The sequence below is a fragment of the Lissotriton vulgaris genome, chromosome 1_1, assembly GCF_964263255.1.
Source record: "Lissotriton vulgaris chromosome 1_1, aLisVul1.2, whole genome shotgun sequence".
Classification (NCBI taxonomy): domain Eukaryota; kingdom Metazoa; phylum Chordata; class Amphibia; order Caudata; family Salamandridae; genus Lissotriton; species Lissotriton vulgaris.
In genome coordinates this window covers 1,193,321,764-1,193,347,337 of record NC_141685.1, presented here as the reverse complement: position 1 = coordinate 1,193,347,337, position 25,574 = coordinate 1,193,321,764, and the positions used below count along the sequence as shown (strand labels likewise).

General features: G+C 42.9%; 1 protein-coding gene across 1 annotated transcript in view; it reads right to left on the bottom strand.

The window, feature by feature from the left end:
• The window catches only part of LOC147748891 (myomegalin-like), a 1,575,921-nt gene that overhangs the window by 618,230 nt on the left and 932,117 nt on the right, over positions 1 to 25,574 (bottom strand). The gene's annotated exons all lie outside the window — the stretch shown is intronic.

Below are 25,574 nucleotides of genomic sequence, written 5' to 3'. Positions count from 1 at the left end.
AGGAACAATGTTTGATACCACATGGTGCAAAGCTATGAGATAGTCATTTGGAATATCAAAGGACTTTAGGGGTACGTGAAGAGGCACAGAGTGATGTTGATGGAGCAAGGACTTGTATAAAAGAGACTTGTTCAGATGCAATCCTCTCTTATAACCTGTAACGCCATATTAATAATGTATTTGTGTAAAACTAATATGCACCACATTCCATATTTTAGCAAGAAGAAGCTTGCCTATGTATTTTACGAACAAGTAACTGGAGTGGAACTTAAAATGGCTGCTAAATGCGGGAAACTATACTGCTCATGCGTCAACTGCATCTAGGTAGAATGACACTCTTTTGCTTGGAGGGAAATTTCTGCACCTGCGCAGTCGCTCTAAAAATGGCCTAACTAAACCGAGCTATTTACTAATTGCTAATGCTGGGAGAGCTTTTATAAGTAAATGGGATTAGAGTAGAGATAGGTGGTATACAGTGAAATCGTTTTATTTTGAAATTAATATGTTCCTTTTATGGCGTCTCTACTGGTTCGTATTTGGGCCTCCGAACAATGCTAAAGTCTGTACTACACGTGACTCCTCACGCAGGCGCAGTAATAACAAGCCGAGAAGCCATGATGTCGTTTTTGAATTCCGTCCAAGGCCATCATTGCTACATGTCCTGGGAAACTGCTTGACACCCTGAATTGTGAATGGAAATGAATATCATGTATACTTTTTTTTTTTTTTTGCTGAGTTTTATATAGCGGGAACTAGACCCGAACCGAATCAGGTATCAGAGTGCTTTACATATCAGTTACGTTACATGAGGACACACATTCATTTTAGGCACGGGGAGATTATGTGATTTGCCCAGAATCACAGGAGGTTTTGGCGTCGTTACCGAGACTCGAACCCAGATCCCCAGGTCCGAGGTCGAGCGCCCTAGCCATTAGGGTGGTAAATAAAGTTTGGGAATAACAATCAAGGGGCGGGGAACATTAAACAAAGAACCAAAGCAAATTATTAAGACTTAGCATGGTGTGATGCTCACCCCCCCCCCCCCCCCCCTTTCCTGTCCAATCAGATTTAGGAATTTCATGAAGTTGAAACACTAATGGGAGGTACATTCATTAGAAGAGTATAATTGAGGTAGTTTAGTTAGAACAGTAGTTGCAGCAAGACCAGAATGCTGAGAGACTGGGGTGCTGTTCGAGAGCAGAGCGGATTGCTGAAGAGGAATTGGTTTGCAGACTTAGAAATGTAGTCACATAATTAGAAGATGATCATGGAAAAATCGAGGAGGTAATTGATTAGAAGAAGATCGCGGAAGAATCGAGGAAGAAGATAGTGTCAGAGAGGGTTGTGACACAGGCGTCATATCCTGAAGTCTTTATCACCTGATTCTATCTCAGGGGCCCCCTCCAGTTCCTTGGTCAAGGGGTTGGTTTCCACACTATTCTAGGTAATTATATTTCTATGTAGCATGTCATTGTACTGCTCTCTCTATCCTCTCTTTGTACTGTTGTTGTGAAAACGTATTTTAATCTTGGTGACTGATTAATGAATCGATAGATTTTTCACCTTCTTTGGAGAAAACAGAGTTTGTACTGTGATTTGTTTTTGGGTCACACAAATTTACCTAGATAAACTTATTTTCTATGTCATTTCACCATCAACTAGTTCCAACTAATAGGTCCATTGATCTGAGGAAATAACTTTTTGATCAGTGAAAGATTAGTTAAGAGAATCAGATAACTAATCTTATAGAGGAGGCATTTAAAAAAATTGTCCCCCAGCGGTATTTACTGGCCTATGTGATTGTGTGTGTGTTTATGGGCCCAGCTAAGTATGTGGTGTTTGAGTACCTGAGGTTGGTAACCCGCTGGATCAATGTCCTATCTGTGAAGGCAGGGGATAGGTATAGCATGTCTCAGGGAAACACATTTAACTTCATACCGTGTATATTTTAAGTGCCCCTTCACCCAAGGGTATCTTGGCGCTGAATAACATATGTTTACTGTTACCTTACTCAATGGTACTCATTTTATCAACCTCAGAAGGAAGAAAGGCTGAGTGGACCTGCCGGGTCTTGAACCTGTGACCATGAGGTTGAACAAAGGCCCCTACCGTTGAGGCATTAGTCCACTAAGCCACCAGACCTGAGCTGAATAGAGAAAGAGGATCGTAAAATGAGAAAGAAATGAAGGGGTCAGTTATACTAGTCTACATACTCTGCTTACACCCATGGAGTGTCTGTGTGGGTGGCACCTGGAGTGCTGTTTGAGGTGCAGCGTCGAGAGTGCCAGGGCACTTCTCTTCCTTGGTGCGACACACTGCAGTAATCTGGGGAATAGAGATTAGCAGGGTCCAGAAGTGGCCACCGCTCACGAGAGAGCTACGTATTTGGCCACTGGTACCATTTAAATGCATCAGTAAGGCTATGTCAATAGCTCACTGGAGAGAAAGAGGTTGTGAGATGTGGGGGACTTCTATCCGGATGAGCGATTTGTTACTTTTGAGGATGCTTGCATGGAGTTCTCAGTGATGACTGAACAATTTCTACAGTATGCTAAAATCGATAGTTCGGCTAGGGAAATTTGGTTGGGGTTCCCAGTTGCTCCCTGGCAGTCAGATACGTTGCAAATGTTGCTGTTGATAGGCACTGCTTGGCGTTCAGTGTTTGAGTTTCTCAACAGGGACAGAGCTAGGGGAAGCTTTCCTGATAAGCAGGCCTGGCTGGACAACTTAGAGGACTCCCTGATGGATAAAGAATGGACGGAGGCGCGATTGTGATTACTAGGCGAGTATTCTGCAACGCCAGGTTTAAATGTATTCCCTTCAACTACGCGTACCCAGGCGCGCAACGGCAATTGGGCTCAAAGGGCTTGAGCCACACCCGTCGTGTGTCTCAGCCCGGGCTTAGACAGCTTCCCGAGCTGGCTGGTCTAGGGACTGTCTTATTGCAGCTGCACTCAAGTACTTAACAGTTCTTTAAAAGACCATTTACTTGCTAATGCAGCTTTGTTAATGTACTCTTAACAATCCGACATCTCAAATAAAAACCAAACCTTTCATTCCAGCAGAAGATTTCAAATCTGTTGTCCAATCTCTAGTCCTCTCGAAAATTCACTAAGGAAACGCTTTACTCTCCGGAACTCCCACAGTTCACCTTGCCCCCCTCAAATCTGTTCACAACCTAGTGGCCAGGCTAACAACCGACTGTAAAAGTTTCGACCACATCTCACCCGCCCTCAAGGACCTTACATGGCTTCCTATCAAAGGCAGATCCATCTATGAAATTGCATGTATTACGCACAAAGCCCTCTATCAAAAGATCCTACCTCTCAAACAAACTCAAAAAAGCAGGTTGCGCCTACCCGCTGAGAAGCACCAACTCTCTTCTCCTCATCCCCTCTTTTGAGAGGGAAAAAAAAAGCCTCTCAATCCTGCTTCTTCTCTGGTAAGGCCCCAGGCATCTGGAATGCCCTCCCTAAAGATCTTCGAGGTAACCCTTCTTATGTCAATTTCAAAAAAGACCTTAAAATACACCTGCTAAACAAATTTTGGGGGGACATAATCCCTCCCTTACTGTACATGCAATACTCTCCCTCCTCCCTAATACGCTTACCACTTCTCCCCCTCTCACTGATACTTCCCCTTCCCGGCCCCTCTCAACCCTGCCTCCCTCCTATTCCCATCCTACCAATACCACATCCAGCCGTTCTCACGCACTCAACCCCGCCAGCTTTATTCCGACAATTGAGCCTACCCCATGTGTACTGTATTATAATTTGTTAAGTCATCTTTTTCATGCTGTTTTTAAAATGCCCTTGCTTTTGTTTTTCTCACCAATTAGTCTATAGTACTCAATATGATCTTTTAGTTCACCATGTATGTATGCTGCATTTGAAACAACTGTTCTGTATTCCTTTAACATCATCATACTAATGTTAAGCGCTCTGATACCCCTGGGTGGAGCCAGCGCTATATTAAACTTCTTAAATAAATACATTTGTTGTGTTTCACCCCTTCTTAGAGCCCCTGCTAGAAGAATCAGCCCCCCCCCCCGAAATTTCATCAGCCCCCCTACCCTCTAAAAGTTGGCTCTAGTTGTGCCTCTGCGTGCACCACATGTATCTGATGCAATTAAGTTGACCAGAATGTATGCAGGTAGGTCGGCGGACAGCCCCTTCTTTCTGCACAAGGCCAGGCTGTGTCGGACGGTGCACAGGTTCGGGATGATGGTGACGGTGAGACTTGGAAGAGTGACTGGTATTGCGGAGAAGGAAGACCTCTTAGATGGCTTCTCCTGGGTATAATTAAGAAGCCGGGGGGAGGGGTGGAACTGTGCTGGAAGTTCTTGCAGTTGGAGCTGGTTGTTGCCAAGCGACCCATAGCCATATGTGGTGGCTGGGACAGATCCCCCCCCCCCCTCTCGGTGTCCCTGTGGAGTAGGGAGACGGCTGAGTGGGCTCTGGTGGAGGAGACGCACATTAGACTGGCTAGGGTAGACATAGAGTGAGGGAAGATTTATTCATATGGATGGTGCTATTGGAGGCATTCCAGTAGGCTGAGAAGGACTCAGGATCAGACTGTGAGAGTGCAGACTGCAGATGTGAGTACACAGGGCAAACACACATGGGGCAGGGAGTGAAGGTACCGTGTCGACTGGGCCTGCTGCACTGGAGGGATGAAGTGACCAACAGTACAGGGTGGAGGGGTAACAGGGGAGTTCTCCGGCAAATTCACGAATTGAGGAAAATAATTGCATATGTATGTTTCTTGGTATGGGGCAGGGCACGGCATACCTATGGCGATGAAGGTGGAGAAAACGATGATTGTGGATACTGTAAAGCTGTCGACTTTGATGCTAGCTTCTTGTTGTATATCAGTGACGACAATAAAAACATATTTTAAAAAATGTGGTCTCTGATATTGGAAAAGTATGATTTCTAAGAAAAATTGCTATTTGTAGTACATAAATATGCGCTCTAGTGTTTGCAGAATGTAATTACTTCATTCAGAATGTACTTCTTCCTTTTGTTCTATGTTTGCTTGTGATTTAAGAGTTCTGTTCTACAGCAGTTACTGGTTGCCTCCGTGGTGAAGAGTCCTCTCTTTTTAGTCCTCTCTATCTTATTAAAGAACTCTGCTAACTTCACTTGGACATTGTTTTCTCATTTACTACAATTTGACGACAAGATTTTCTACCCACCGTGCAATCAGCTTGTCAAGACAAGAGCGGACAAGAGGAGTCCTGCAGATCCCAATTCATCGCACTCGGAACTTCTACATTCAGAAACTGAACATTTCAGCCAACGGTGAGATCCTTGCACCCTCTATATTTTACTGTGGTCCCCGTGGTGCATTTGAAGCAGGCAGTGGCAAAGCATGTGCGGTTATTATAGCTACATACGCTTAAGTCTCGCAGTGTATAAATAATCTCAGCAGGCAGTGTATAGTAGCGCGCAGTAATCATTATCAGCGTGAATCTTGTTCCTGGTGCAAAGCTGTATGAAATTCGTGTGAACGGACTGTGCATTCAACCATACTCCTAAGTACCGCAGTCTACAACTTGTCTCAGAAGGCAGCGTAAAGTAACGCGCAGTAGCTGTTACCAGTGTGGATCTTGTTTCTGTAGGCAAGCTGTGTGATACCTGTTGGAATGGACTGTGCTTTTAATGATCCTTAGCCTGTCACGCATCAGCTCACCGTTAACTTCCAATCACCGTTGGGCGCAGCTGAGATTGTATCTTCTCGGTTGCTCCTGCTTGAGTGGTGACATCATAGAATGTCCTGCAGAGTTGGCGAAGTCTTCATGACGCTCCTCCAAGTCAGCCTTCGCATTCTTTGGTGACACGTCTGCCTCAGCAGTCCAGCCTCCTCGTCCTCACGCTGCTGATGTCATCACGTATGGCGTAGCGGACATTTTGTATTGTTTATCGTTACTGTGACAACCTCACGGCTTCCAGTTAACTCACAGACGCCCAAGCACACACGTCTCATGCTTTTTCTTCTTTCAGGAATTTCTGGGCATATTGTTTACATCGGCGATACACACGCCTTCTGTGTATCTAAAACCTCCTTTATTGGAAGGACACTGTCTTGGTGATACACCCGCCTGCCGTGTATCCAAAACCTGCATTATTGGAAGAACAATGTCTCTCTCTTCGGCGATACACATGCCACAGTGCTCCTTCATCCGCAGTGTTTCAGTTACTTTTGTTGTGAAAATTGGGGGCACACTCTGCTTTACTTACATAATACCTTGTGTCAATTCCTATGCAATGTGTTGAACATCATCACTATTTTCACAAAAAACCATTGTTTTCTTACATAGTATTTACTCCCTTGTGCTAAAGAAAATTTCAGTTTTCATTGTGTTAGTTTTAATGTCTCATGGCTTCACAGAATTGCTCACAGAGTTGCTCAGTTGTACTGCCTCCAAGCTTCCTCGCTCATCCTGGTCAACCAAGCATATCTTGGGAAGATTGGTTCCCAATGTTTGAGAATTACCTTGATGCTCTTGACGCCTAGGAATATTCAGCCAAAAGAAAAAAAGCGTTATTGTTGAGTTCATTAGGGAAAGAAGGTCAACAAGTTTTTTGTTTTCTTCCTCAAGCTCTTCAAGCGAATGACCAAGCGCTTCCAGTTGAGTATAAGGAAGCAATATCGCGGTTAGAAGTTAAATATTCTAAAGAAGAAAACTTGGTCATGAATAGATACAAATTTTATACCAAGAGTCAGAAGACTGGTGAATCTATCGATGATTTTGTTTCAAGACTCAGAGAAATGTCTGTCCAATGTAAATTTGGAAATATGACTGACAAATTAATCAGGGACCAACTCATAGTCCAATGTAATGATAAAAAGATTCATGAATGTCTCTGGGCAGCTAAAAACCCAAACTTGCAAACTGTGATTGAATTAGCCAAAATAGTGGAACAGTCAGAAGGGTGCATGAAGGAGCTTGAGAAAAAGTCATCTACTAGTGATGTCAACGAAGTTTTAGTCCAAGAGTCAATGGATCAAATTCAAAATGATGATGATCAAAGTGAATTTGTACAGCGGTCAAGAACAAAAAGATGACCAGGAAAACTTTTCCCGTAAAAAACATAAACACTTCAAAATGACTTAATGTCAGAATGTGTAATAGGTGTGGGAGTACTGTGCACTCCTCTGATTCAAAATTTAGTTTTGTAGCAAAACAGGAGTGTCTTAAGGGCGGTCGCATAGGCCACTATGCCAGAGTATGCAAGGGTAAACCACTGTCTAGTGTGGCTCATGTACAAAATTCTTCACACATGGTTGATGAGAATAACAAAATATTGGTGGTTGAGTCAAATTTCTCATCTGAGTTAGAGGAAGACAAAAGTAAGAATAGACCTAAAGCCTTGTTCACGATTAATGGTCAAGACATTTATTTAATGGTTGACACAGGGTTGAGGTACACAATCATTCCTAATGATTTGTTCATAAAGAAGTTGGGTGTCGGACCACTTCTTCCAAAAGACATCTCTCCTGGAGGTTACCAAGGGGAATCTATAGATATTTTAGGCATTTTTATAGCAGATATCATATTCTCTCACAGACGTATACAAGGCAAAGTTTATGTGTCCGTATCTGGACCTGCCATCCTTGGATGGGTTGACCAATATGATCTAAGCGTTATTGTCAATCCCCGTTCTAACCCTAAGGTCATGATCCTTGAGGATGGAGATCTAAGTACTATTCTCTCTGATGACAAAAGTGTATTTAGAGAAGGGCTAGGTCAACTCAAAGGCTATTCTCACCAAATCATTTTGAAAAATGGTTCTAGTCTAGTATAACACATAGTTAGGTGGGTTCCTATTGTTGTCAAAGAAGAAGTTAAGGGGCTCATTCAGGACATGTTAGCATCTGGAGTCATAGAACCTGTAGAGGCTTCACCATGGGTTTCTCCCATTGTTGTCACAAAGAAGTCTCACGGAAAACTCCGCTTCTGTGTGGACTTAAGGTCTTTAAATCAGTATGTGGTTGCAGACACGTTTCCATTGCACAACATTTCAGAACTAGTTACCACTTAAGGTTCTAAGGTATTCTCTAAATTAGATCTTAGGAGTGCCTATCACCAAATCAACTTACACAAGGATTCAAAACAATTGACGGCTTTCATTACACCATAAGGCACATTTCAAATCACACGCCTTCCTTTTGGCCTAAATTCTGCGGCCAGTGTTTTCCAGAGAATGGTGTCCAATATTTTTGAGGGTGTGGGTAATACTGTCTACTTTCAAGACAATGTTTTGGTTTATGGACAGTCAGTTGAACAATATAACACCACATTGAAAATTGTTTTAGACAAGACTATCTTCAGCTGGTCTCTCTCTACGTAGAGAAAAATGTAAGGTTACACTATTAGTTCTTCAGGGGTGAAACCAAAAAGGGATTTGTGTCAAGCTATTCATTCAGCACCTCAACCTAAAGACAAAGACCAATTACGTTCTTTTATGGGTCTCATTGAGTATTACTCGAAATTTGTTAAATGAAATTCAGATAAAACATCATGTATGAGATCTTTATTTAAACGTGGGGTCAGTTTTTCATGGAGTGTTCAACATCAGGAATGTTTTGAGAATATCAAAAAAGAAATTTATAATGCAAACGTTTCATCTCCTTTTGATGTACACAATAAATCTGTTCTTACGGTGGATGCTAGTTCTACTGGCCTTGGAGCTATGCTTTCGCAAATCAAAGATAGGTTTGAACATACTGTGGCTTTTGCGTCACAGACTCTAACTGATGCTGAAAAAAACGATTTGGTTATTGAAAGAAAAGCACAGGCTGCTTCTTGGGCAGTGCAGTATTTCAGAACTTATCTCTGGGGCATGAAATGAATTTTAAGATCAGACCATAAACCACTTCTTAAAATTATCTCTCCTGTGGGTACTGGGAAAGGATCAGCTAGGCTTGTCAAGCTTGCTATTAAACTCCAAGAGTTTCAATATTCCATTGAATATATCCAGGGGTGGAGGAATGTACAGGCCGACTGTCTATCAAGGATGTCCTTAGATTGGCGTACCATTCCTGATTCACTTGTTTCTGATGGTGCTGTTGACATCGCTGTTGCTTCTATAGAGGATGCTGTGTTTGTCGGTGAGGGTGCCTTTGAAGCTAGTGACTGGGAACGTGAAATGGATGCTGATGAAACTCTTCAAGAAGTGATCAAACTTCTTAGGCTTGGTTCTAGGAGAGAAAGTTATGTCTCTTTGTCAGTCAGACCTTTTGTCAAAGTTCTTGATGACCTTGCTATTATTAACAATTTCATTTTGGTTAAAGATGAAAAATGTATACCTCTATTTGGTATCCAATGTAAACTTTTAGCCTTAGCACATGTGGGGCACTTGGGTCAAACTCTTCCACAGCGTCGGCTCAAGAACCATTTCTGGAGGCCAGGAATGGATTCTCAAGTTGTGGAGTGGGTGGAGAATTGCTTCATTTGAAGGGAAGGCGAGAAAAGACTCAAAGTGGGACCCAAGTCAAAAGAGGCACACATAACAAACCCAGGTTCATCCTGGCACACGATCTGTCTGGATTTTATCAGTTCTATGGGGGAATTAAATGAAAAGGACAGATTTGCGATTGTTGTAGTTGATATCTATTCTAAAAGGTTGGTTGTAGAGTTCACCAACAATGTCACCACTGAAAGTACTGTTAAGTTCTTAGGCAATCTCTTTAAAGATGAAGGTATTCCTTCAGTCATTATTACAGATAACGGCACACAACTTACCTCTAAAGAGATGCAAACATTTCTAAAGAGTTGCGGTGTTTCTCACCCTCGCACTTCTTTGTACAATCATCAAGGAAATGGAATATGTGGGAGAGCTAACAAACTGGTAAAAGAGATTATACAAATGGCCTCTGCCAATGGATCCATTGTGCGGAAAATGGTTAATGAGATGTTATGGGAATATCGCACTACTCCCTTGGTTGATGGTCAGCTTTCGCCTTTCCAACTTATGAGAGGACGAGCTCCAGGTTTGAAATTAGTACCAGCTTGGATGAGGCAAGTTGTTACCTGGCAAACCAAAAGCCCAATCTTGTCTTCTTCTACAAAGTTGTCATCTCCCTTTATGGTAGGTGATCTTGTTAAAATTAAGAGTGGTAGAGTGCAAACAGGTTTGTCTAAGTTTAAAGGATCTTTTACTGTCAAGAAAATTCATGATCATTGTGTAATTCTCAATAATAGCGAATGTTGGAATTTCAGGAGAGTGGCACTATATAAAAAAAGGTGTTGTGACTTCTGTCAAGAATGGGGCATCTTCTACTCTCAGTAATTAGTGGCTATCTTTTAGCGCATACACCTGTTGAGACTGTTCCTTTAGTTCCAACAGGTGAACCACGCAATGTGGGAAGTGGAGATGCTCCCAGTTCTGATAATCATTCCTTACAAACATCTAATCTACCTACTGGTGGTTTACTCAGTGATCATACTCCAAGACATTGCAGACCACCAACTTATCTACAAGATTTCATTTGCTAGTAAGCTCATTATGTTTTTTTTCTTCTCTTTGTTCATTAAACTATATAATTTTTAATTTGGTGTTAACAATAGAAGGGAAGATGTGCATTACATAAATATGTGCTCTAGTGTTTGCAGAATGTAATTACTTCATTCAGAATGTACTTCTTCCTTTTGTTCTAAGTTTGCTTGTGATTTAAGAGTTCTGTTCCACTGCAGTTACTGGTTGCCTCCGTGGTGAAGAGTCCGCTCTTATTACTCCTCTCTATCTTATTAACCACATCGCTGCTGTGGTTATTTTTCCCCTGTGCTGGATCCTCTCATTTCCCATTGTTCATGACGAGCTCAGCTCGTCATCAGCACAGCTCAACTGTGCCTCATGACGAGCTGAGCTCGTCATGAGCATGGAAGGGGTTAAAGAACTCTGCTAACTTCACTTGGACATTGTATTCTCATTTACTACACTATTCCTCCTCCACTTTCCTTGATCGGGTGAATTCTGACTACGGGTTGGCAACCTTAGGAACAGCATTCTATAAAAAGAGGCAAAGTATTTTCTCCTTTTCACTTTTCTGACAAAGGGAAGTTCCAGTTTGGAATCAGAGATTAGAATGTATATATGAGGATTCTGTTCTTCCTTACAGCCCCTGTTTTGATCAAACCAGTGGAAGGATGGTTCCAGCAGTGATCCGAAATTAGTGCAATACATGGTGAATTGGGTAGTTTCAGGAATTCTTGTAGGCAGTGACACTAAAGATAGTTAGAAAGACGTGCATTTTTAAAAATTGAAAATATACATGTTTACAAACAACCAAGAAGCAATACATACAGGGCATTTGAGGGTGAACTGGGTTGTTTCAGGAATTCTTTAACCAATGAGGCTGAAGATGTTTTGAGGTTGACTGGCGTCTGTAGACTCACATTGCCAGGGGCCAGTTCTCCACTCAGGTAAATGCAGTGTTGAGTGCACAATTTGCGGTAGTGGCAATTGTTAGAACTGAGATGTGCAGTTGTTTGTATCAGAGGTGGCTCTGAGGATTGCTTAGATCGGTCAGGCCAGTGATGGAGTAAAGGGGCAGTCATAGTTGTTCGCTCAGGCAGTTGCTCTGGTTGACTGTATGGGCGGCAAGGCTGCAGAGGGCATAATGTAGGTGGTGTCTCTTGATAGAGAAGCACCAAAGATAAAGAGGGTAGGCTTTTATAATCCTTGTGAGGTCATATGAGGGTTCAGTGAGTATCTGCTTCTGGCCAAGGGAGTGTTCTTGTTCCACTGATTTCTCAGGCAGGTGTGGAAGTAGAGCCTGGGAGAGGATGTGGTCTAAAGGCTAAGGCGGTCGACCTCAAATCTGGGCAACCGGATTCTAGTCTCTGCAAGGTCGCGCTACATCTTGTGATTCTGGGAAAATCACTTAATCCTCTCATGCCTAACAAACAAAAAAACGAAACGTATCCGCAAGTAATGCAACTGGTGCTTGTGTAAAGCGCTCTGATACCTTCGGTTACAGTTTGTGCTATATATAACTCCGCAAAAAACAAAAATTGTGGACAAGGGCTTGTATAGTTGGTCAAAGAGGGTTAACAGGGATTTGATCAAGGTAGGAAAGATCGCAGAAGATAGAGGAAAGAGAGAACATTGGAGGGGATTTTGCCAGTTGGCCTTTAGGTAGGTTAGGAGAGAATATGTTAAGTAGAATCATTAAAGACACTCCCAGGTTTGAGGAAAGCACTAATGGGTTGGTGGGTAAGATTGAATGGTTTATAGAAGAGTATGTTGTAAAGGGTATGAAAAGAGACAAATGTCTACATCTATTGTGGAGGTTGGGGGCATGCATGAGTGATGGTGTGAAAATGTTATGGATTTTGATGTGCTGAACATGTAGTCTGCATGAGAACATGTAGACTGCAATGGAGGTGAGGGCCCACAGAACAGAGAAAGGGGACATTTAGAAATGTATTAGGTGAATGTCCGATGGGGGATTAAAGCTTTGACTTATATTCTGGTGTAAGGCCTGGGCAGTGGGTGATTAGCTACTAGGATCACTTTGATAAATAGTTTTGAATAAAATTGTATGGCAGTAGACCTCAGTCACTAGGGCAGCTCAGAAGCTTATTTGTTGAAGTACAATGAGGTTTTAAAGGTTTTCTGTTTGGAGAAGGTGTAAGAATTGGAGCAGAGATTTGTCAAGGGAGTTATTTTTCATTTTATTTTGGCTAGCAGCTCCGGTGCTGAAGTTTACAGTCTCAAATGCCAGTGTAGTGAGGCGCTGTGGTAAATACTCCACAATTCCTGACTGTCAGTGATCTCTTGTCTGAAAAAATACACGTGCTTATATACTATTTTAGTGTTTGCTGTGTCTAATAAGCACTCTGCATTTCCACTAGTACCCTGCGAGACGCCCCTGCGTAGAATTCAATTTTCTTTCAAGGTTCAAAATGCCTTTCATTTAGTAAATAGCTTCTTTCTTTAATAGTTGTGAGGGTCCCCTGTCTAGTTAGTGATGTTTTATTATAGCACTTTGAAGAGTGTTCTACAATACTACAGAAGTCTCGTGCTTCTTCCACATTGAAATGTTACACAGCTAAATGGAAGAGATTATGTGGCTTGGTGTATCTCACAAGCATTGCATTAGTTCTCATTATCCACAGAGCAGGTTCTGCCTTATCTTTTGCACTTAGCTAAATCAGGACTTTCTCACGCCTCTATATGAGTTCACCTGGCTTCAATTTCTAGTTATAGAAGATACTCAGATCAAACTTCCCTCTGGCCTAATTGTCTCATCAAGGAATTTATGAAGGGACTTTTTAAAGCCTTCCTGCCTGTTAAACCTCCTCCAGTTTTGTGGCAAAGAAATTCTGTCCTGTCACAGCTAATTCACCCTTCCTTTGAACCAGTACACAAATGTGAACTGAAGTTCCTGTCTTGGAAAGTAGCTTTTCTCCAGGCCAATACGTCAGCCAGATGTATAAGTGAAAACCAAGCTTTCACTTTAAAATAACTGAATCTTCAATTTTCGACGGACTGGGTCATGCTACGCACTAACCCTTCTTCTATACCTAAGGTGCCTTCAAGTTAGCACCTCAATGAGCCGATTGTCTTATCAACGTTCTTTCCTAATCCATCCTCAGCAGCGGAAAGAGCATTGCATTCACTTGACATTAAAGATTGTTTAAAATGTTATCTTCAAAGAACGAAGATCTTCCGTAAATTCTCGCAGCTACTGATCTCTTTCTCGGCTTGTTGGGTCACCTCAAGGACTATCTTCTGTCATGACAAGGCTGGTCGCCCGTTTCCTGAAAAAACGCAAGCCTATTCAACTGTAAAAGTGGTAACTTCCTCGGCCCTGTTTGCAGGAGCATCACTTCCTGACATATGCAGGGCAGCAACGTGGGAGAACACTCATACATTCACTAAGCATTACTGCCATGATGGTTGGAAGAAGGCAGATATTGCTGTTGGACAAGCTGCGCTCCGACGTCTCTTTGTCTAAGGGAGGCGGCTTTTAGCCTTCTTTGTTCTTTTCATTATGGTTGTAAATTTGTATGCATATTCTTTCTTCTCTTCTTGGTTTTTTCTCTTATGGTGCTTATACTGCTTACTAGTCGGGTTCAAGCATGTGAATCTTTAAAGGATACAATACTGTAGAAAAACAAGTTACTTACCTGTACATTGTGGTTCTCCAGTATTGATATTTTTTATAGATTCACATGCCACCCTTCCTCCTCCCCAATTAGGCTCACCGGTTATCTCAGCGTTTTATATGCCTATACACTTGTGCTCAAAATCTGAGGTATGGTGGCTCTGTAGGGGAAGGGAACTCTGAGGTCTCTACTGTGATTGGCTGAAATATGGATGTTCAAAAATTAGGTTGAAGGGTTTCTTAAGTGAGTTTAATCTGTTCTTTGGAGGTCTGTGGTGATGTTTTATTACTGCTATTACTTCTGTTACCGTGGGACTCCCACAGTGACGACGGGGAAGATTCAAGCATGTGTATCTATAAAAGATACAATACTGGAAAATTCTGATGACCCCTTGACTTGGTATTGCCAGTGATATGGTAATTTTAGGGGTAGGAAAATATGCTCTATTATGAGGTGGAACCTGAAGATCCAATAAGAAGGGATTTACAGAATCGGACTAGCCTGGTCATTACTTCTTCTAGGCTGCACACACGCCCTGTGATTTCCTGAGAAGTTGGAGTCCCTTTGGGAAACTGCCCTAACCTACAGGTTGACCATGATACGTATTATCAAGATTGGCCTGGTAAGAGTTGTTATTGGACCACATCAGAGATTCCCAGCAACTCACAAAGTGCCCTTTATTTGCCACTAATATTCACAGACAAAACCAGTTTTCATAGTTTGCGCTGCCTATCTAATGCTACTGTTATCTGCACCTTAAATAATCTAACTTTATAGCAATGATCAATGCACCCTATGCCCGAGTCAGGTAAAGGAAGATGATCTACATATTTTGTTTTTTAGCCCGACCTACGCAGTAGCTAGAAAAAGATGGATCAGACCTCTTGCCTAAATATAGGTATAAGATCATATAAAGAGGAGGAAGAATTTTAAAAACTGATACCAGCCAGGTTATTTGGCATTAGTAGATTTTTGTTAGCCACAAACTTTATAAGAATCAAAATAGGTCTAAAATTATAGTAGAACCTCCTTGTTTAAAAAACTTGGAAATTACTTTATGCCATACTGTTACAATGAATGGAGAACCTCTTTGTTTAAAAAACTTGGAAATTACTTTATGCCATACTGTTCCAATGAATGGGTAGAACATCTTTGATAGCACTTTCTATTACTGTTAGTGCCGGTTAGCTGCGTATATATGTACATTTTATATACATGCCTTTTTACATTTTTAATTATTTATTGATGTTTTAAATGTAATGATACCCGCCCTCAAAACCGTTATCCGGGATCTCATTGGAACGCACTTTACCTTGTTGTCACTCCCCATCATGTTAACTATGTTTAAATGAATTGTGTTTTAAATGTAATTGTATTTGTATATTTTATGTATCTTTTATGGTACTAAATGTACCGAAATACAGATTATGATGATGAAAAATCTAACTTTAGTTCCATCAGGGTGACCTCACAATCACACTCCCTAAAATGTTGGCCTGGGTCAGCCCACTGCTACGTTAGTGCATATAGCATATCTGTCAACCGTTTATTAAATCCAAAAATGCATTTGATTACAATGTGTCCGCTCCGTTACCGAATGGCTAGCATTAAAATGTCCCACCAAAATCTAGCAATTTCGTTATTTCATACAAAATGGAGAAATCTCATGCAAACCCATTTTTACCGGGTCAACCACTGCATGCTTATCTATATTCCAAACCAAATAATGGCCTCTTTAGTGCTTTAATTTACCACCCACTTGAAGCAGGTGGTAAATGGAAACAGAAATATTGGCTGCTCATGGAGCATCAATAGCCTTTAGGTAGGTTGCATGTGACTTCATGCATTTGCAGCATTCGCATGTTCCACCTTTCTTATTTTGCACTGATCAAAGCCCTCCACTAATGTTCTATCATTTTTCTCAACTGAGCATCTAGGGGTTTGTTATATGTAGACATATTTGCGTTCATTGATAATTGCAGTGTTGACTCCTCTCCTTTTTATAATAAATTATAACGAGGCACACAAAAGTGCTAACAAGCACTCAGCATCAAAAACGTTTTTGAAGTTGCTAATTTAACAATAGATTTCATTGCTTTAGTGTCCAATTCATAAGATAGTTGCACTTTGCATGCAAATAGTAATTTTCAAGCCACAGTATAGGTCTATGTACAGTAAAATACATGCTTACAAAGTACACGTTTTTCTATGTTAAATCTGTGAGAACAGTTGCATTTCGCCAGGGAAATAATGATTTGAATACTGAAGTACGACTATTCCATAAAGTAGATACTAAAACATAACAACTTCAGGTCAAATTAGCAACTTCAAAGACACTCTTATTGTGCACCAATGCAACATGATGCAAAGTGGAGCAGGAAATCTACGCCCAATGGGTTACTACAACGGAAACCTTTCAATGAGGCCAAAAAGAAAAAGGAAATCCATTTGCACAATTGTGACTGTTTGTGTAATAAGGATAGAGAAACAGTATTAGATTCAAAAACTGATTTTACACAATTTCTATGTTTACATATAAAGAAACAGAGAAAATACATATTCCCAATACACGTGTAATGTCTTATTACTTACCGGTAATTTTCATTACCCCGATTAGGGTCCTCCCCGTCCCAGTCCTTACTACGTGAGGCAGTCCTGCCTCCACCCAGCCAATCACAACGCCAGTATTTCAATACTACATAAGCCCCGCCCACCTACCGCCATGCCTATTATCAACAAGACTCCTACACAAACACACCGGAAGGGAGGGAAGAGGACTGGGACGGGGAGGACCCTAATAGGGGTAATGAAGATTACTGGTAAGTAATAAGACATTACCCCCTCATGGGTCCTCCCCGCCCCAGTCCTTACTACGTGAGGAACTCACACGCAGAGAACAAATAAAGAAAATACGCAGGACACCAGGTATCCATGCAGAGTACAAAACTTTAATCAATAAAAGATCAATGAACAACAGTGTTCAAGACGCCAACAGAAAAACTGTCAGCAGAGGGATGTAAAACATCAAACCGGTAATGTCGCACAAATGTGTGATGAGACTGCCAGGTGGCCGCCCTACAAATCTCCTGGATAGAGACCCCTGCCGCCTCAGCCCAGGAAGCAGACACAGAACGAGTCGACCGACCATGTACATGAGGCGTAGGAGGCAAATCCAAAGACTTGTAAGATTGATGGACCCCCAAACGGACCCACCAACTGATCGTGGAAGTGGAAACCTTCTTTCCTTTAGCCACACCCCCACAGGAGACAAACAGGGCAGGAGCACTCTGGAACCCCAGGGAACATTGGAGGTAAATTTGGAGAGCCCTGCGAACATCCAAAGAAGGGGGAACAAGGGAATCCCCCTCAGCAGGCAAATCAGGAAGAATCACCACCTGCTGCAAATGAAAACTCGAAGAAACCTTAGGCAGGAAAGCCTGATCAAGCCGCAAAAAGACCCGATCCGGGAGGAACTGCAAATAGGGATACGAAATGAGCAAGGCACCCAACTCACCCAATCTGCGAGCGGAGGTAATGGCCAACAGGAAAGCCACCTTAGCGGACAGCCACAACAAATCCGCCTTCATCAAAGGCTGAAAAGGGGGCAACTGCAGACCACGCAAAACAGTAGGCAAATCCCAAGAAGGAATGAGAACAGGAGAAACCGGCCGACGAAGCCGAAAGCTCCGAAGAAGCAGACTAACCAAAGGTGCAACACCCTCCAAGGAGGGCCCAGGACCACGACAAGCACGAACCGCTGCCCACTGAGCAGACAACGTGGAAGGGGAAAGGCCTTTCAAAAAACCATCTCGGAGAAACTCCAACACAGAAGTAGGAACCCCCAGTACAGGATCCACCCCATGAGAAGAACACCAAGAAGCAAAAGAACCCCAATGACAACCATAGCACTTAAGGGTCGAAGGGAGGTGAGACAACTGGATGTCACGAGCTACCACCGAAGAACAACCCAAAGACTCCAACGTCAACCGCTCAAGAGCTAAGCCATCAGCTGCAAACGACGAAGACAAGGCAGAGACAGGAGTGGAAACTGAAAAGGAGACGGACACAAAGGAAGCCGGACAAACCGACCCTCCGCCAGCCGCAACAGGAGAGGAAACGAAATGCGGCGAGGCCAGAAAGGAGCAATCAACAGGACTGAAACTTTCTCCCCCGAATCTTCTGCATAACCCTTGGGAGGAACGGAATGGGAGGGAATGCATACAGAAGGCCCGAAGGCCAGGGAATCGAAAGAGCATCAACTGCCCAAGCCTGAGGACACAGCACCTCCGAACAAAACCGGGGTAGGAGGGAGTTGTGGGGGGATGCAAAAAGATCGATCCAAGGAGTCCCGAACCGAAGGCAAAGGGACAGGAACAGAGGAAGAGAGAGAGATGGTACAGAACAGAAGATGGAAGGTCGCGGCTCAAAGCATCCGCATGAAAATTCAACCGTCCCGGAATGTACACCGCCCTCAAGGTCAACAGATGAGATTCCGCCCAAGCACAAATCATGGAGGCCAACATGTTCAGAGATGCGCACCTAGTCACCCCCGACGGTTCAAGTAACAACGAGCCACCTGGTTGTCGGTACGAACCAACAGATTCGCCCCGAGGAGAGGAACCTGAAAGAACTGCACCGCCTCCCAGATAGCTGCCAACACCCGCCAGTTCGAGGAACGGGCGCTGTCTCCCTGAGACCACCGACCCTTGGCTTCCAGGGGCCCCAAAGTGGCCCCCCAGAGACTGGCATCCAACGTCAACAAAAGGGGAGGAGGAAAACAAAACCGCACCCCCTTCTCCAGATTGGTAGTGCAAACCCACCAGTCCAAGTCCCGAATCAGAGCAGGAGAGAGAGGAACCAGAGTCTGGTAATCTGCCCGGGAGGGGTCCCACCGAGCAAACAGATGAGTCACTAAGGGCTTGAGATAGAGGCGAGCCCAAGGAACCACAGCAGTGGTCGCAGCCATCAACCTCTGGACCCGCAACCAAACACGAGCTGGGGCAGAGGGACGACTCAACAGATCCCGCAACAGAGTCTGTAGGGAAAGGATCCGAACAGGAGGGAGAAACACCGCCCGCAGACAGATGTCGAACAGACCCCCGATGAACTGAAGTCTCTGAACCGGATCCAGATGAGACTTGGCCAAATTCACCTTGAACCACAGCTCCTGGAACAGGGACAATGTAACCTCCACCGGCAGAAGAGCCTGAGGGAACGAGGAAGCAGTCAAAAGAGAATGGCTGCGGGGGTCGATGGTTCCACAAGCCATGTGGTCTGCTGATGCAAGCACCTTTCTGTGATACAGTCTGGGGCTAAAAGCGTTTGCTACTTAACATACGTAGAAAAATAGATATTTGTCCTGCTTTTTCACCAATGCTAAATTAGTGTAACATGGCCGATTGTACTTTATTTGCTTTAAAGTTCTTGACTGACCTGCAGGAACACACTCAAAATTGTTTTGTGGAAGTCAAGTCTCCTATGCTTCCCCAATCTTTCACAGGCGCTAAGTTATTACCCAGGGGCTTGTGAAATATATAGAATGGTGTCTAAGCAAACTCCTACCACATACCTCAGTTACTAAATGTTCTCTAGCTATCTCATTTTGCAATAGTGTGATAGGCTGAACCAACTTTGTTCACTTAAGTCTTACAAGCTGGCTTCTGGAATTCATTTCTAGCACCACAGAGTAAAACACAGTGCACAGACCAGTAGCACTTAATGGTATTGTTAAATAAATAAGCAGGACACATCTCTACAAAATGAACAAGTTACTTAACTGTGGTAACTCTCTTTCAGGTGGATACTCTAAGCGCCTCACATTAGAGGCTGCCATAATGGATTCGGAAATGTTTCTGTTCTATGCTAACTTCACTCTTCCCCGGAAGTCATGGAACAAAGCCTTTTATAAGCACCACAGCTACACGTGTCTTTCCCCTTTCCACGCCCTGAGATGCAAAGTGTGAATAAATGTTGGTAAAAGTGTGCTTATTACTAATTTTGAATATTTTTATATGTACAAAGAGACCACACCAAAGAACTGGGATGCGGAAGGGCAGTGAAAAATCAGTGGCTAGATAAAGTATCCACCAGAAAGAGTGTTATCGATGGTAAGTAACTTGTCCTTTTGAGGGATACATCTGACCGCTGATTGTTTACCTTATAATAGATACAAAAAGCAGGCCCTTCCTAAGTGGAGGATCTGTGGAGTGGCCTCAGACCAAAATGTCCTACAGGACTGAGTGAGCATTATGCCCCTATCTTCGGACCAGACTGTCAAGGCAGTAGTGCCTCTTGTATGTATGCACTGATGCCTACAAAAAGCAGGTGTCAAGGACAGGCACTCCACGTGCCAACGTAGTGGTAGCAACTTTTTTTTAATAACTCTTTTTATTACGTTTTTTTCAGTGAGCCATGCAAATAGTAATGGTGTAAATGAACAGTCCAACATATCTCTAGCATAGTTCACACAGTCTTAGTCTCAACATTTTCAATATAGACAAGCACAGAAAACTCCCTATACCTGCCATAATAGTATACTCCATAAATCTCTCCCCACTGCCCCTTCTCCAGAGAGCCGTCTTCATGGCTAGAGCCTTGCATAGCGGACAACTACTCCTGCCCTCTCTCAGTCTTCGGCAGACTCAGTCCATACCCTGGAGTTTTCTCCATGTGGCCCATGAGACAGCCTCTTGTCTTATAGACAGACTTTCAAAAGGGGGAGTAATGGACAGAGCATCTGAACCAATCAAACACTGCACATTAGTAATGTGTATTTGGGTAGGGTCTGCTCTCCACAAATGTGGAATCGCTAGCGATGGTCCCAGTGTCAGATTCTCTCAAGCTATCATCGAAATTTAGCAGCCCACTTGACTCCAGAAAGGCTGCAGCAGCGGGCATCCCCACAGGATATGAAACAATGTGTCCGTTTGCTCGCAGCCTTTCAAGGATGCATCAGTATCTATATTTCCCATGTAGTAGTCTAGTCCTAGTACAAATATGCCTGATTGACTGATTGAGTATTTTAAGCTGCATCAATAAGAAAACCACCCTAATTGTTACCTCCCTTGGGTGTCGGCACGCCTTCCCACAGTCTTCATCCTCCAGGATTTCTAGATCTTTCTCCCATTTCTCTTTCAACAAGAGAGGATTGGCTGTTGCTCAATAATGTTGTATAAATCTGTGACACTGCGTACTGGTGTTGCAGGCTGACAATCTGTATTACAGCTGAATCTAATCTGCCACTTCCCGCAACCTGTACCATTAACAAAAGCTGGCTTTTGTTGAGACTCAAAGGCCCATTCATTCACCAATCGCAATAATTACTCTTCCCAGTAGTAAAATTGTAAGTTTGGGAGAGCTATGGATCCCTCGTATGGGTTCCAGGTAAGTGTCGACAAAGCTACTCTTGAGGCGCTCCATCCCATAATAATCTTTTCATTACATCCACTGCCTGAAAGAAGTACTCAAGCACCTCGTACAGTGTGTTCTGCATCATATACAGAAAAGTGATCATTTTATAGAGGGCCGCTCTACCTAGCTGGGAGATATGGAGTTTCTGCCAATCTCTTACATCAGTATTGTATTACTCGAGACCCTTCCCCAAATTCCACCCCTGGACTGCCGCCTGGTCAACCGTTACATATATTCTCAGGAAAATAAATATCTACTGTGTCCATCGTAGAAGACATTCCCAACCCACTGAGGGGGGCTGCCAGTGGGTGATCGGGAAAGCCACAGACTTGTGCCAGTTGATGTGCACCTCTAAATACCTTTCAAATATATAAGATCTCTTAAGTTCTAAGTATGGAGTGAATCGAGCCTCCAAGCTAGAGGAGGAGGTCATCGGCCTAGCAGGAAATCACTTTCTCCCATACCCGGGCCCACCTTATCACAGATCTGGGCATCTCCTCTCACCCAGTTTTCCAGAGGCTCCGTCAACAGCAGGGGAGAGAGCCTTGCGTTGTACCCTTCCCAGCTATTAGCTAGTCTATGACCTGGATTAAGTATTCACCAGCACCTTCGTTAGGATCTTCGCTTCTAGGTTAAGCAAAGGTATGGCCATGTATGAGGCACACTGCTCCATCAGCTTCCAATCTTTATAAATCATTACAATACTGGGCATCCTGAGATTCTTCAGCAAAAATCCCTCCTTTTGGCCTCATAGAAAATATCCTTAAGAGATTCCACCACTTTACTCCCAGGCATATAAAAAATGTGGGCAGAAACATGTTGGGACCAGAGGCCTTCCCTTCTCTCAACTGCTTTATCATTTCATGTAGTCTACTCCATTTTCGCCATCTACCACCTGTTTGTCGTCCTTTTCAAGTCCATTGCTAGTATGACCTGGTTTTCCTCAATAATCTGTCAACACCGCTTTAACCAAAGTCCAAATGCAGTCGCTGGCACCAAAGGTCATGTCAAAGGTCCTGGGGCTGGCACTAGAACATCTGAACAGGCAGCAAAAAACACAATCAAAAATGAAGTCTTTGTTCTGGTGCATTGTGGTCTAGGGGTTGAGCCATGAGATACCTTGTGAGCAAAACTCCTTCGAAGAAATACAGCTTGCAAACATCTTACCCAACTCTAGATATAGGTATATCTGCACTCACATGTGCTATGAACAAGGTGTACCCTGACTTAATGCCTCTGGGTAAATGCATTCAGGGTTTACTATCTTTTTGAAATAACTATTTTGGTGAAATCAATGGTATAATTTGCTCATGTTTTGCATCTTTGTGGACTGAAGTTCCCACAGTTCCAAAAGTAATGCAAAGTTTTGCATGAACTATTGACCAGACGAAGTAACACTTGGGGCCTAATAACGAAGTCGGTCGGAGTTGCCTTTGGGGAAGGAACCGCCTGACCTTGGCAGTTCCGACAACCCGATCAGGATGAGACGGCACATGGTGCAGTCACAAACTTCCAATTTTCAATGGGAGCTTGTGTGGCAGGATGAAACCGCCCACAGCATAAGCTCCCATTGAAAAATTGCAGTTTGTACACATCCCTGCACCGTGTGGCAGGCTCCGTGCTGTGGGCCTGCTGTGCGGTGCCTGCCACACGGTGCAAGGATGTTGAGATGCCCCCCAGGCCCAAAGGCGACCCTGCTGCGGGCCCCTAAGTTGGTTTCTGACAACCAATCCATATTGGAAAGGCCGACATGGATTGGCTGTCGGAAACCAACATCATAATCCCGACTGCAGAAACCGGTCCTAGGATGCTTGATTCCGGTCCAGGGAAGACATGGCTTAGCAGTTCAGGCTGGACTGTTCCCATGAGGCACAGGGTCAAGACTGATTTGCATATGGCCATGTCTGAACTGGGGTGGCTTGGTGAGCAAAATAACGATGGATTAAACCCAGATCTATGACTGGGGGTGAATGTTTTGCCATTGTGCAACATTCCGTCCATCATCTTGTGTATTTTGCTAGTTTTCAGAAAGCCATACAAAGTCACAAAGAAAATTACCTCTCAGAACATATCTCCCTTTTTGTCAAAGCATGGAATAAATCACCCGCTGAAATAAAAAGAGGTACTTTTTGGGGTTCATACAGGACAAACTTTCACGTTCTTGTTCGGGGAACACAGATGACTGCTCCTTTGTTTAGAAGGCACCACAAAGATTGTCTTCCATTCTCTATTAACTGTCTCTCTGTGGAATTAACTGCCTCCACAGGTCCACCTAAATGTTAATCACCTCTGGCAAACCTGGCTATGCTTTCTCATTGTGACTGTTCCTGTTGTGGACTTTTCTGACATGTGTTGCAGCACCAAGGAACCTGTTCTGGATGTACAAAGAAATACACCTCAACAAACCTAATAAAAAGAGATGCACAAACGTCCATGGTATGCACGTTACACACTCCACTTTACACGTTTGCCAACACATCATTCTACATAAAGTTGTGTCTGTGCCTTACCATACATGGAGGTAAATAAAAGAAGCAGTTCCGCTTTCATAAATATTGTCCCAGAAGGCGATCTGACAGCTGAAAAACTCACTCTGAACAAAATGCGTTTGGATACATACTCATATAAATTTCTGCCTTTGGCTGCAGGGAACCCTTTATTTAAATGTAATTGTAATGTCGCTACAGGAATGGTCTACTTGAAATATAAACCTACATGGAGTTATAGTTGGAATACACTGCAGTGACCCAGATTTAAAGCATATAATTGGCCATGTATGTTCACCCAATTTTCGAAACAACATCTGTGAGAAACCTTTTTTTCTAATTGTTTCCAAATAAAAGTGAGTAGTACAAATAACCCCCAAAAAGTCAAATAACCAAACACACTGCTGCACAGATTCACTGAATGTTTTCTTGCAGTCGATTTAATGCTTTCATCACAAACGTATGTATGTATGCACTCATATTACAACAGCACAACCCTAGATGAGCAGTAAGGGGATACTATATCCCCTGACAAACGTTAAAAGGATAATGCAGGTCACTCAGGAGTTCCGTGGCCATATGGAGAATCAAGGTGGAAAGCAGGGTTCCCTTTATAAATAAGGCCATGGAACTAGAAGGTGACTTGCAATATCCTTGTAAATGAATGGCAGGGGGTACTTTAATTTGATTATAATAATACATAGTCACCACATCACCTTCCCACAAACATTCTAAAACTTTGGTGTGCGTCTTTTTCATTTGAAAGAGCTAGGATGTTTCCAAGCATGGTGAATAAAAGAACCTGTACTTCAAAACTAACTTGCCAAAGAGCAGTTAGATATTTGTTGCACGAAGAAATTGGAACCTGTTCAATAAGATGTCAGATAAAAAACAAACGCCAGTAACTCAGTCAGAACACGTAAAAAAATACACATGCAGAGATTCAAGCGTGCAAAAAATAAACATGCTGCCATAAATTTCTAATTTCTGTTGATCAATGTTCATCTAGAAAAACAGAGCAGAGTAAGAAAAGCCAGGTTTTATTTTTGCGGTTTATACTGCAAGTGTATTTATGCTCCTTACCATGCCTTTCAGCTTGGCTGCTGGCTCTCGCAGCAGGCACTGTGACCTCAGAACTCAAATGTAATAATTACAATCGAGCAGCTATGTCATTCCTTACAAGCGACTAGAGGCGTCACAAGTTGCCTGTAATGAGGATATTATAGATGGGCTTTTATACAGGGAATGTGGGCTCCCATGAGTAGTTATAAGAGGACATAAGGCTGCTTCTAGGAGAAGGGAAGTCATTGATTAGAAAATAATTCAGGATACAGAGGTGGGATGATGATGTAACCAATAAGAAAACAGTCCCTTTTGGTTTGGAGAGAATCACTTTTGTGGATATGGTTCTCAATATTAATATATACTAAAAATGCAATGCACTCTTTATTTTCATTGAAAATTCCAGGTGAAAGTTAATTTCCAACTGAAATCTGAATTTTTACGTTATGCCATTCCTAAAACATGTTAACAGAGATTTTTTTGACGGCACAAAG